Below are 12,018 nucleotides of genomic sequence, written 5' to 3'. Positions count from 1 at the left end.
AGTGAGTGAGTGTGTGTGTGTATGTGTCTGTAAATGCATTGTGTGTCCGCGTGAGAACTATGTGTGCTTGTGAGTACATATGTGTGCATGTGTACGCGAGAACATGTGTGTACACACATGGTGGGAAGAGGCAGTGGCAGGGAAGGGGAGGGAGGGAGAGAATAGCCCTGTGATCACAGACACGGGAATTCTGCTTTGACTTTAGGTTGAGGCTGCACATTCCTGGGGCAGGCCTCCGGTGGGGTCTGAGAGCGGGAAATGACCATATCTGGTGTTTTGTCTTGATGAGAGGAAATTCTTTGCCCAGGGCAACAGCCCCCCTGGGGTGTGCCCTCCTCTGTGGGTGACTGGGAACTCAAGAGAGCCAGAGCCCAGGATCCTCTTCAAACCCAATTTGCACGAGAAATCAATGTGGTTTTATTTTTGTTGTTGTTGTTCTTTTTCTTCAGGCCCTGAGATGCCAAGACCCTCAAGTAAATAATAATGATGCTTTTCAGACCAGGATTTCAAACTGCTTAGCTGTGATTAGTCTTCTTTTTAAACACAGAAAAACTGAGGTGATTTGAAGGAATCCACTGACAGGTCAAAGGGAGGCTCAAGGAAGCCTTGGCCCCATGCTGGGCCCCACTTACCTGAGGGCAAGGAGGCCCTGCTGGTTTCTGAACAGAAGTAAATTGAGTCTCTTATTGATGTCTCCAGGGCAAAGCCCTGTAGGCCAAGGAGGCAGGCTGCAAGATCAATTCTGGAAGGCCCTTCTATGGTCAGCTTTGTCCAGAGGCATCCGTGTGTCATGGAGTAAGAGGCAGCTTACTGGTTGGAATAAGGTTTGAGTCCTGTGACAGGAACCTCAGTTTTCTCATCTGTGAAATGGGGTAGTGTCCTTAGGCACAGGGTTCATTAAGGACTAATTAGATGTGGGAGAGTGTAGCACAGTATATGGTGCAGAACCAAGCAGTGATAATCATAAGAATCATAATACCACCATGGTCATCATCATCTCCCTGTGAAAAGACTACTTCCCTAGCAGTGGAGATCCCAAGAATCTCAAAGATCCGAGGGGGCTAAGAAAACTCACCCCACACTCCTGGACCCTTCGGGCCACTGCTGCTAAGGGACGAGAGCAATTCCATAGAAACAGCGACAAGATTTCCTGGTAAGCTCACTGTCTCCTAGATTCCTGGGGAGCCTTGGAGATGTGGGCTGAAGAGGTTCTGAGAACCCCTGTATCAAGAATGTCTGACTTCAATATAGAACTTTTTAAAAAATTAATTAATTACGGGGTGTTGTTGTTGTTGTTGTTGTTGCCACACCACATGGCTGTGAGATATTAGTTTCTCAGCCAGGGATCAAACCTGGGCCCTCAGCAGTGAAAGCTCAGAGTCCTAACCACTGGAGGGCCAGGGAATTTCCAAGATGGAACTTTCAAAAATTTACTCTCTAAAGGATCTGGACTAAGACTGTGTGTCTGCAGACCCTGAAACTGATGATCGGCTTGATGGGAGCAGGTATCCTGGAAAGGAACTGAGTTTGGAGGGAAACCCAGAGTTCTATAGACCTGTGTTCCAATCCCCTCTCTGCTAAATCTCAGCTGTGTGGGCCTGAATAAACAACGCTGCGGTAATACACTCTCTTGGGATGACAAATATCAGGCTGCAGGCCTCACAGTAAGAGGCCCCAAATGGCAGCTCTGTTGGTTGGATCAACGCAGTCAGTAAATGGACTGGTTTGAGACGATTGAAATGATAATGGTGAGTTGGGGAGCGGGGGTGGGTGGGGGGGATGGGGGGGTGGGGGCGGTGTTTAAGTCCTCAGATGCTTACAAAGAACAACCTATGTGCCAGGTCCTGGGAAATGGGACTGGGCCACTGTCTAGGAGAGGATCCAGGAATGGTGGTAACAAATGTAGTCTGTTCACCATGTCCAAGCCGAGGCTGACATATCCCTCTCCAGTGCTTCCGTGGTAAGATGGGCCTCTGGGGAGAGTAGACCCAACCCCAGAGTCTTGGAACTGCTGTGGTGGTCCCTGGAGACACGGGGTGACAGGGGACGGCTTTCTGATCCCAGATGAACAAACAAGAATAGAAGAAAAACCTTGCCAAGTTGTCAAGTTGGGAGAGCATCCCTGACAGTTGAACCTAGGCTTGGAAGACTGAGGTGCAGCCTGGTTCCTCGGGAGCCTATCTGAGGTAAGATGACTCGCCCAGCATCATGCCATTGGCACAAGGACCTCTGGGCCACCAGCTACCAGTTAAGAAGTCCCCAGGGGCTGTTTCCTGACAGAAATGGGCCTCTCTGCTCTTATGTTCAACCTGCAGCTGCAGAGGCCCGCAGGATTGCTTGAGGAAGGTTTCTGAGGAAAAGGAAGGGGGAAAGAAGGGACTGGTCATTTGGCCTTGGGTCTCTGGGCCCACTAAAGGTTCTCATGGGTTTCTCTCTGATCAGGGATCAGGAAGCAGCCTGGTCCTACAGAGGAGATGAGTGGGGATGAAGTCAGGACAATGGAGGACAGGGGGTGCGGGCGGCCTCCCCAACCTCTCCCAGTAAGGATGCATCTTCCAACAGGAAGCTGCCCAGGACTCAGTATCTGGCTGGAGCCATGGTCTAACAGCTGTGTGGGCATTATAAATCTCTCTCTTGGAGATGAGGCTCCGAGGCTCTCGATGGATCCTGCTAATGGTAAATCTGTCAGTGCCCACAGCGCGAGACCTGGACTCAGAGCATCAAGGTGAGACTGTCTGCTTCCCTCAAGCCTGTTTATTGCACATGCTGTCTATTTCTCTCCAAACGTGGAGGGCTGTCACCTTCTTCATTGAAAGTGTCAAGGGAGTTTTAACTGCAAGGTAGACTGTGCTTCAGGTCCAGCTGAAATGCCTCTGAAGCCAAAGTTTCACCTAAAAACTTTCTGCCAGAAGGGACCCTTCTTCTGCAAGACCCTGGGTGATTTGGATGAGTTTAGGCCAGACAGTGTGTGTCCCTTGGGTATTGTGGAGGTTTGTGTGGTTTTTAATTGTTTGCTTTTTCGGTGCAGCCTAGCTTTAAATCTTCACTTTCAAAAAAAAAAAAAAGTGGTCATTAGCCTTATTTTGATTTAGAGGATGGGAAATCAAAAGTTCAGGCCCCTGATTTATTACCTCATAGATGTATGTCTTTGAACAATCCCTTCATCTCTCTTACATTGCTCATTGTAGAAAGACGATAATAAAGTCTTATTGGTTGGGTACGAGGATGAAATGAGATACTCCATCCATCAGAGCTTTAGTTGGAAACATCCAGTGTTACTGCTGATAAATCAACTCCTTGAGAAACAAAAAGCTCTGATTTGTAGCACTTGCCAATTTCCATAGTGTAAACACTCCCATTACTGACACTTGCAAGCTACCAACATGACATTGCTGAATAAAGAGCTGGGAAGAAGAATGAACCATTGGTCCTTCTGTACTGAGCGGAGGCTCCTTAGTGCATCCCTGAAGACAACAGACACAAACTCTGTCTAATTGTATCACGAAATAAATGAGTCCCAAGGATAGGGGGTAGCTTGCAGAACTTCCAGTTGGTGAATTTAGCCTGGAGTTTGTGCAGGCAGAAGTTACATCCTAAATTACCCACAAAGCTACTGTCCAATAATGATGTTGCTACTGTCCCCTCTGGCATAGATACAGTAACACGCCCCATTGTCACTAACAATTCTGGACACTGGCCAATGCCACGAAATCTGCAGCCACTGATAGCCCTGAAAATACCATGGTGCTGTGCTGTGCTTAGTCACTCAGTCATGTCCGACTCTTGCGACCCCACAAACTGCAGCCCACCAGGCTCCTCTGTTCGTGGGATTCTCCCAGCAAGAATACTGGAGTGGGTTGCCATGCCCTCCTCCAGGGGATCTTCCCAACCCAGGGATTAAGCCCGGGTCTCTAACATTGCAGGCAGATACCATCTGAGCCACCAGGGAAACCCTGAAATACCACAGAACTGCCCCTAATGCCATCCTTGCCAGCATGGAGAAGGCCCTGGGAGAGGTGTGGCCCCTGCTTCCTCCCACCATTAGCTTCCATTTAACACAGGAATGTGCATCTGATTGGTAGAGTCAAGTTGTATGTCTCTGCATAGCTGCAAGGGAAGCTGGGAAACTGAGTTTATTAGTTTCTTGTGGCTGCTCTAACAAATAACCAGCAATCAGGTGGTTTGAAACCACAGAAGTTTGTTCTCTCACAGTTCTACGGACCTGAAGTCCAAATTCCAGGTGTTTGCACGGCTTCCCTTCCTCTGGAGTTTCTAGGAGAGAATTCTTTCCTGCCACTTCTAACTTCTGGTGGCTGTTATCATTCCTTGTGGCTACATCACTCCAGTCTCTGCTTCTGTCTTCACATGGCCTTTCCCACTTTTCTGTGTCTCCCCTCTGTGTGTCTCTTTATAAGGATATCTGCCATTGGATTTAGGGCCCATTTGGATAATCCAGGAAGACATCATCTCAAGATCCTTAACTTAAGTGCTTCTGAAAAGACCCTTTTATCAAATCAGATCAGATTCACAGATTCTGGAGGTTTAGGGTGTGGACATATCTTTGGGTATCACTATTCAACCCACTTGCAGTGAGTATCTGTGTTTTTCAGGTTCTCTGGCAAACAGTGAGCCCTACCTCATTAGATGGGAGATTCTTGAATTATAAAATGGGGGTTCACAGGCTGGGCAGTCAGAAAAACATCCAATGTCTTCTAGAACAGGGGTCACGGCATTTTTTCAGTAAAGAGTCAGAGGGTAAATATTTTCAGCCTTGAGGGTCATACGGTTAACTACTCAACTCTGTCCTTGTGGCATGGAAACAGCCACAGACATTCTGTAAACAAATGGAGGTGGCTGTGTTCCAATAAAACTTTATTTACAAAAACAAGTGTCTGTTTCAATTTGGCCCAAGGGCTATAGATTGCTGACCCCTGTTCTAGAACATGAAGGAGTGCTTAGGAAGTATTGACTGAGTCTTCAATCCTCAGCATGTTTGAAATGTATTGAACATGGAGGACAGAACCAGGACAGAAATTAATAAACAACTAAAATGTATCACTAATGCTCTGTGACCCACACTTTTGAATATGCAAGGGTGAAGAGCTGTAGTATCTAACTGAAAAAAAAAATCCAGTTTTACCTGTTTTAGAGCCTAGTACTAAATAGGGCCACATTTTGATTCTGGTTTCATACCTAGTGACAGCATCCTGACCCAACCAGAGACCAGGGAGGAGTGTGGAGGATTTACACAAATGAGCTCCATCAGAGGAGCACTGGGGGCAGGAGTCCAGCACTTCCTGCTGGCAACAGAGAAGAGCCGCAAATGCCTCCACGAAGGGTGAATCACATGAAATCCAGATTTCTACCTTTAAGATGGTAAAAACAGCACAGAAAACAGTGTCTGAAGGGCAAAAGGGCAAGGTTGGTGCTTATAGTAAAAAGACAAAACAAAACAGTTTGGCTTTGAAGGCCAACAGACCCAGGTCCTTATCTCAGCTCCTCAGTCACCCAGTACAGCCCCTGAGTAGGTCTCTTTACCTCTCCAAGCCTTGATTTCCTCATCTGTAAGATGGGAAGAGTTAGATCCATCCCACCCAATGGTTAAAAGGATTGAAGGGGACAATTTTCATAAAATATTGTAGCACCCAATGAACGCTCAGTAACTAACACTCGGCAAATTCCTGACAAGTCTGGAAATTAGAAGTGGATTTTCGAAGTCTGCACACCAGAACATATATGGTGAAGAAAGCATACTCCTTCAAAGGAGGCCCCCGGGAAGCCCGACCCTTGGCCGGCTGGCCTGCCCGTGGAATAGCAGCCCTGGCAGGGTACTTTGGGAACTGGCTGCTGATGAGCCTTCGGCGCCTCAACAATTTGTCCTGACTTTCCTCAGCGGCCAGCAGGTCCTCAGTCTTGGAGAGTGGACTGCTTTCTGGATGGAGCCCAAGGTTAAATGGAGCCAGGTCTGATGAACAAGGTAGGAAGGAGATGAAGCTGGCTGGGATCACTTTGGATGAGAAAATATCTGATTGCAAAATAATGAGCAGGGGTGACTTGGAGCCTTTCTCTGAAGGAAATCCCCAGAGAGGAGTTCCAAAAGGGCTTTAAGCATTGGGAGCTTTCCTGGAATAAGTGAGTAAGTCCCTGGAGGGGTGGCTATGGCAGGGGAAACACTTGTTTGGAAGGGCTAGTACTGGGGTATTGGCGGGGGAGGGGTGTCTCTGTATGTTACAGTTGTATCTTGTAAGATTCATTCATTCAACATTTGATAAGCAGTAGGGGCTCCCCTTGTGGCTCAGATGGTAAAGAATCTGCCTGCAATGCAGGAGACCCTGGTTTGATCCCTGGATCAGGAAGATCCCCTGGAGAAGGGAATGGCAACCCACTCCAGTATTCTTGCCTGGAAAACCCCATGGACAGAGGAGCCTGACGGGCTACCACAGGATGTGACTGAGTCACTAACACACTCTAAGGCTAAGGCCCTGTCCTAGGCACTGGGTGTGGTGATGATATGCTTTCCTCCTTACTCTCAGATTACAGCCACAAACAGACATTATCGCAACTTTTGTGCTATGCTTAGTTGCTCAGCCATGTCTGACTCTTTGTGACTCCATGGACTGTAGCCTGCCAGGCTTCTCTGTCCATGGGCATTCTCCAGGCAATGTCACTGTGATCTTTGCAAATGGTCCCTCTGGAGTTGTGCAGTGCACAACCTGTAGAAAGGTACACGGCAGCCTTGCTTGAATGGGAGAAAAAAACAAGGGTGTGAGTTATACGTGTAGGCTCAGGGAGACACTTGGTCTGGATCACTGAGGATGTGAAGGCGTTTTCAAGGGAAAAGGGGTGGGGAAAGGGAAAATCAGACTCAGGGACATTATGTACTAAAGCTCCAGGGGGAGGGCAAGGTGGGTTCTGAGAACACTGAGACATCTGCTAGATTTGGGGAGGAGGCAGGCCAGCAGGCTGGGGGCAAGGAGGTTGAGGGGACTGACTTCCTGCACATGAGTCAAGATCCCCCAGGAGCTTCTGGGGGAGTCAGAGAGGCTCTTGAATGTCAGACATTCCATTCCTCTGAGTTGGCCTCTGCTGGAGGGAAAGATGCAAGGAAGCACACTGGCCTTCTTAAGTGTGGCACAGATCAGGTCTGGATACCAGCTCTGTGTGTTCTCCAGTCAGTCACTTAACCTCTCTGAGCAGGAGTTTCCTAATCTGCAAAATGGAGGTCACAGTAATGCTGGGGGTTGGGAAATTTGGCAAGATTCAAAGTCAGAGATGCAACAGGTGCTGTAAACGTTCTTTCCTTTCCTTTCCAAGTTGTGGTCTCAGTCAACCTTTGTTTAGGGACGGAAACCGATACTTAGGGTGCTGACAGCACCAGCCCTCTGTAGGCTGAGCAGGTAGGAGATAATTCTCTTTCAGAAAGTCTCCCTAGATAGTTGGCACAAGTCTCCACATTTCCTTCATTAACATGAGCATTAGAGAGCACTTTCTCTGTGTTAGGCAGGCCCTTGCTCCTCTGTGATTTTTTTTTTTTTAATGCAAATCTGCCCCTTTGAGTCCCCAGTACCTGAGGGTAAGTGACTTTTATCAGTGTTCCATCTACCCTAGAGTAGAAGGGTGGGGCCCAGAGAAATGAGGATTGCACATCTGAAATGGAGAAGGTGGGGGTTGCTTCCCCCATCCCCACCCCAGAGATAGCAAGGAAGCTCCTGGGATTGGAATACGGAAGGAAGAGGGGAAAGAGCTCTGAGGGCATATTAAATGCCTCCTCTATCCCCACCCTCTCTCTGCATGGTACTGTGTAGGGTGACTTGTGTGGAGTTACACAGACACTCTGCATACCCTGGGTGAGCTGTGTGCTGGGCTAGGATTGTAAACACCAGAGAGCCCTCAGGGACTTACTGTCTGGATGGGAAAACATCATCAACAGTTAAGTAAGGCATGGAGGCCAAGGTGATGTTGCAACGGTAACTGTGATGGCTAGGGCTTTCCAGCTGCTGCTGCTGCTGCTGCTGCTAAGTCGCTTCAGTTGTGTCCGACTCTGTGCGACCCCATAGACGGCAGCCCACCAGGCTCCCTCATCCCTGGGATTCTCAAGGCAGGAGTACTGGAGTGGGTTGCCATTGCCTTCTCCGTGGGCTTCCCAGGTGACTCAGTGGTAAAGAATTTGCCTCCCAATGCCAGAGACATGGGTTTGATCCCTGGGTTGGGAAGATTCTTTAGAGGAGGAAATGGTAACCAACTCCAGTATTCTTGCCTGGGAAATCCCATGGAGAGAGGAGCTTGGCAGGCTACAGTTGCAGAGGGGGACACAACTTAGCAACTAAACAACAATAAATTGTGATGGCTACCTGTTACTGAGCATTTACTGAGCCTGGCCCTATGCTAAGAACCTTGCTACTTATTATCTCCACCTTGAGGTGGCTATTAGTAACCACTTTTTGCAGATGAGGAAACTGAGTCTCCCAAGGTCAGGAAGCTGGCAGGTGGCAAAGACTAAAAAAACCTAAGTTCTCCCCTGCTGTGTTATTTGGCCTGAACTGGAAAATCAGCCCACCTGTGTGAGTTCAAGTAGGGATTTCCCTCTGTTACCTTTCATTGCCTTTCATTGTAACATTTTGGAAATAGAACCCTATTTTGTTTTGAGAGCGTTTATTGTCTCATTCTGAAGACTGCATCAGAAACCCTCAGGGGTCCCCTCTTAACCACAGGATTCTTCCAAAGACACCCTCCCCACTGCACTGTCTCCCCTTCTTTGTGTGGGTGGGTCTACCATGGGGAAGAGAAAATTTGAAATCAGAAATACTGCAACATAAAAGTATGTATGAAATAAAGCCTCCCGTTAGGTGCAAAACGTAGAAACATGCAAATTTCTGCAGTCAAAAGAAAAAGACATCAGTAATTGCATCATTTCAAAACCGAGTGGCTCGAGTGAAATTTAAACAGTGGCGCACAGTTGCCATGTGTTAGAGACGTTTTAATGGATATAAACAGACAGGCTTACCACCCCTTTCAGGGCTATGCTTGGATTAGTTGAGGTTTTTATTATGTAAAGATCTTCAAGAATACATTCCTTTTAAATCTGTGACCTCCCTCATGACTATTGTGTTTGTGTATAAAAATATGTAACCCATATAAATTATGGGTCCCCATATGGCTCCTTCTATGACTTAGTTGTATGTGAAGAACTACCGTCTAGCTATCAAACAATAATCAAATCCTTACTGTATGGAGTCCAAACCCCATGGCAACACTGAATACAAGCTGTCCCATCCTTCCCCCATTCTTGCATCTCCCATTCCAAACTCCTAAACTCCCAGACAGCATGTCCTTTCTCATTGTCCCAGTTCTTAGATATGTAAATGAAATTAGTTTCTCTACCAAGTCCTCTCCACCTTCCTCTTTTGTCCCTTGTCTGCATTGAATGGAGGTTCTTCTGAGTCTCCAGGCTCAGGTCTAAGAACTGGGCTGACAAACACTCTTAGGGGAAAGAGGGAAGGAGGTGGAAATACCAGTGCTGGTAGGTTGTAGATTCTAGTAATGATTACCCCTCAGTCTTATCTCTGCACTCTCCCCCCCGCCTCACCATACCTTGCTGATTCCTGGGTAGGGGTAATCCCCCAAATACACCCACTGCCCATCTTAGGCTGCCCCCTCTGTCTGACTTGCCCATCCGCTCCATCTTCAGGAGTCCACTCTTGCATGGTTTCTTCTGTGACCCATCCCCAGCACCCCTTACTGCCCTCCACCCCAGGCACACTCAGCCCCTCTTTCCTCTGGATTTCACCCTTGACACACCTACATTCTTGACAACCACCTGCAATGGTTTGTTTACAGGTCAGTTTTATCTCTAGGTGGTGACCTCCCAGAGAGCAAGGACTAACTCATTTTAATGCCTCCATCCTCAGCACTGAGCCCTGCAGACATAGTAGGTGCTCCACAGATGTTGTTGCTATTGTTTAGTTCCTAAGTCGTGTCCGACTCTTTGCAACCCCATGGACTACAGCACACCAGGCTCTTCTGTCCTCTACCACTCCCCAGAGTCTGCTCAAATTCACATCTATTGAGTCAGTGATGCTATCTAACCATCTCATCCTCTGTCACCTTCTTCTCCTTTTGCCTTCAGTCTTTCCTATCATCAGGGTCCTTTCCAATGAGTTGGCTCTTCCCATTAGGTGGCCAAAGTATTTGAGCTTCAGTGTCAGTCCTTCCAATGAATATTTGGGGTTGATCTCCTTTAGGATTGACTGGTTTGATCTTGTAGTCCAAGGGACTCTCAACAGTCTTCTCCAGCACCACAGTTTGAAAGCATCAATTCTTTGGCACTCAGCCTTCTTTATGGTCCAATTCTCGTATCTATATGTGACTACAGGAAAACCATAGCTTTGACTATATGGACTTTTGTCAGCAAAGTGCTGTCTTTGCTTTTTAATACACTGTCCAGGTTTGTCATAGCTTTTCTTCAAAGGAGCAAGTCTGTTAATTTCATGGCTTCAGTCAGCATCCGCAGTGATTTTGGAGTCCAAGAAAATAAAATCTGTCTCTGTTTCCACATTTCCCCCTTCTACTTGCCATGAAGTGATGGAACTAGATGCCACATTCTTAGTTTTTTGAATGTTTCAAGCCAGCCTTTTCACTCTCTTCAGCCTCATCAAGAGGCTCTTTAGTTTCTCTTCACTTTCTGCCATTAGAGTAATATCATCTACATATCTGAGGTTGTTGATATTTCTCCCAGCAATCTTGAGTCCAGCCTGTGATTCATCCAGCCCAGTATTTTGCATGATGTACTCTGAATAGAAGTTAAATAAGCAGGGTGACAATATACAGCCTTGACTACTCCTTTCCCAATTTTGAACCAGTTCATTGTTTCATGTAAGTTTCTAACTGTTGCTTCTTGACCTGTATACAGGAGATATAGGAGACAGGTGAGGAGGTGTGGTACTCCCATCACTTTAAGAATTTTCCGCAGTTTGTTGTAATACACAGTCAAGGCTTTAGCGTAGTCAATGAAGGAGATGTTTTTCTGGAATTCACTTGTTTTCTCCGTGATCCAACAAATGTTTACAATTTGACCTCTGGTTCTTCTACCTTTTCTAAAGCTGGCTTGCACGTCTGGAAGTTCTCAATTTACATACTGCTGAAGCATAACCAAAGGATTTTGAGCATATCCTTGTTAGCATATGAAATGAGCACAATTACATGGTAGTTTGAACATTCTTTGGCATTGCCCTTCTTTGGGACTGAAATGAAAACTGACCTTTTCCAGTCCTGCAGCCACTGCTGAGTTTTCTAAATTTGCTGACATATTGAGTGCAGCACTTTAACAGTATCATCTTTTAGGATTTAAAATAGCTCAGCTAGAATTCTGTCACCTCCTCTAACTTTGGTCATGGTGATGCTACCTAAGGCACATTTGACTTCACACTCCAGTATGTCTGGCTCAAGGTGAGTGACCACATCATTGTGGTTATCTGGTTATTAAGACCTTTCTTATATGGTTCTTCTGTGTATCTTGCTACCTCTTCTTAATGTGCTCATCCTTGCATGAAATGTTCTGTTGATATCTCCAATTTGGTTGAAGAGATCTCCAGTCTTTCCCATTCTGTTGTTTTCCTCTTTGCATTGCTCATTGAAGAAGTCCTTCTTATCTCTTCTTTCTATTCTCTGGAATTCTTCATTCAGTTGAGTATATCTTTCCCTTTCTCTTTTGCCTTTTGCTTCTTTTCTTCCCTCAGCTATTTGTAAAGCCTCATAGACAACCACTTTGCCTTCCTGCATCTCTTTTTCTTGGGGATGGTTTTGGTTACTGCCTCCTGTACAATGTTGTGAACCTCTGTCTGCAGTTCTTCAGGCAATCTGTCTACCAGATCTAATCCCTCGAATCTATTCATCACCTCTACTGTATAATCAAAAGGGATTTGATTTAGGTCATACGTGAATGACCTAGTGGTTTTCCCTACTTTCTTCAATTTATACCTGAATTTTGTAATATAATATATTTATAATCTGAGCCACAAT

The 12,018-nt window shown here is 46.5% G+C and overlaps 1 long non-coding RNA gene across 1 annotated transcript in view; it reads right to left on the bottom strand.

Moving 5' to 3' along the window:
* LOC147355504 (uncharacterized) overlaps window positions 1-12,018 on the bottom strand; it is a 195,249-nt gene that overhangs the window by 85,750 nt on the left and 97,481 nt on the right. The gene's annotated exons all lie outside the window — the stretch shown is intronic.

This window comes from Bos grunniens, chromosome 17 (assembly GCF_055505025.1).
Source record: "Bos grunniens cultivar Pamir isolate PY7600 chromosome 17, Bosgru_T2T1.0, whole genome shotgun sequence".
Classification (NCBI taxonomy): Eukaryota; Metazoa; Chordata; class Mammalia; order Artiodactyla; family Bovidae; genus Bos; species Bos grunniens.
This window is presented reverse-complemented; position numbering and strand designations above follow the sequence as displayed.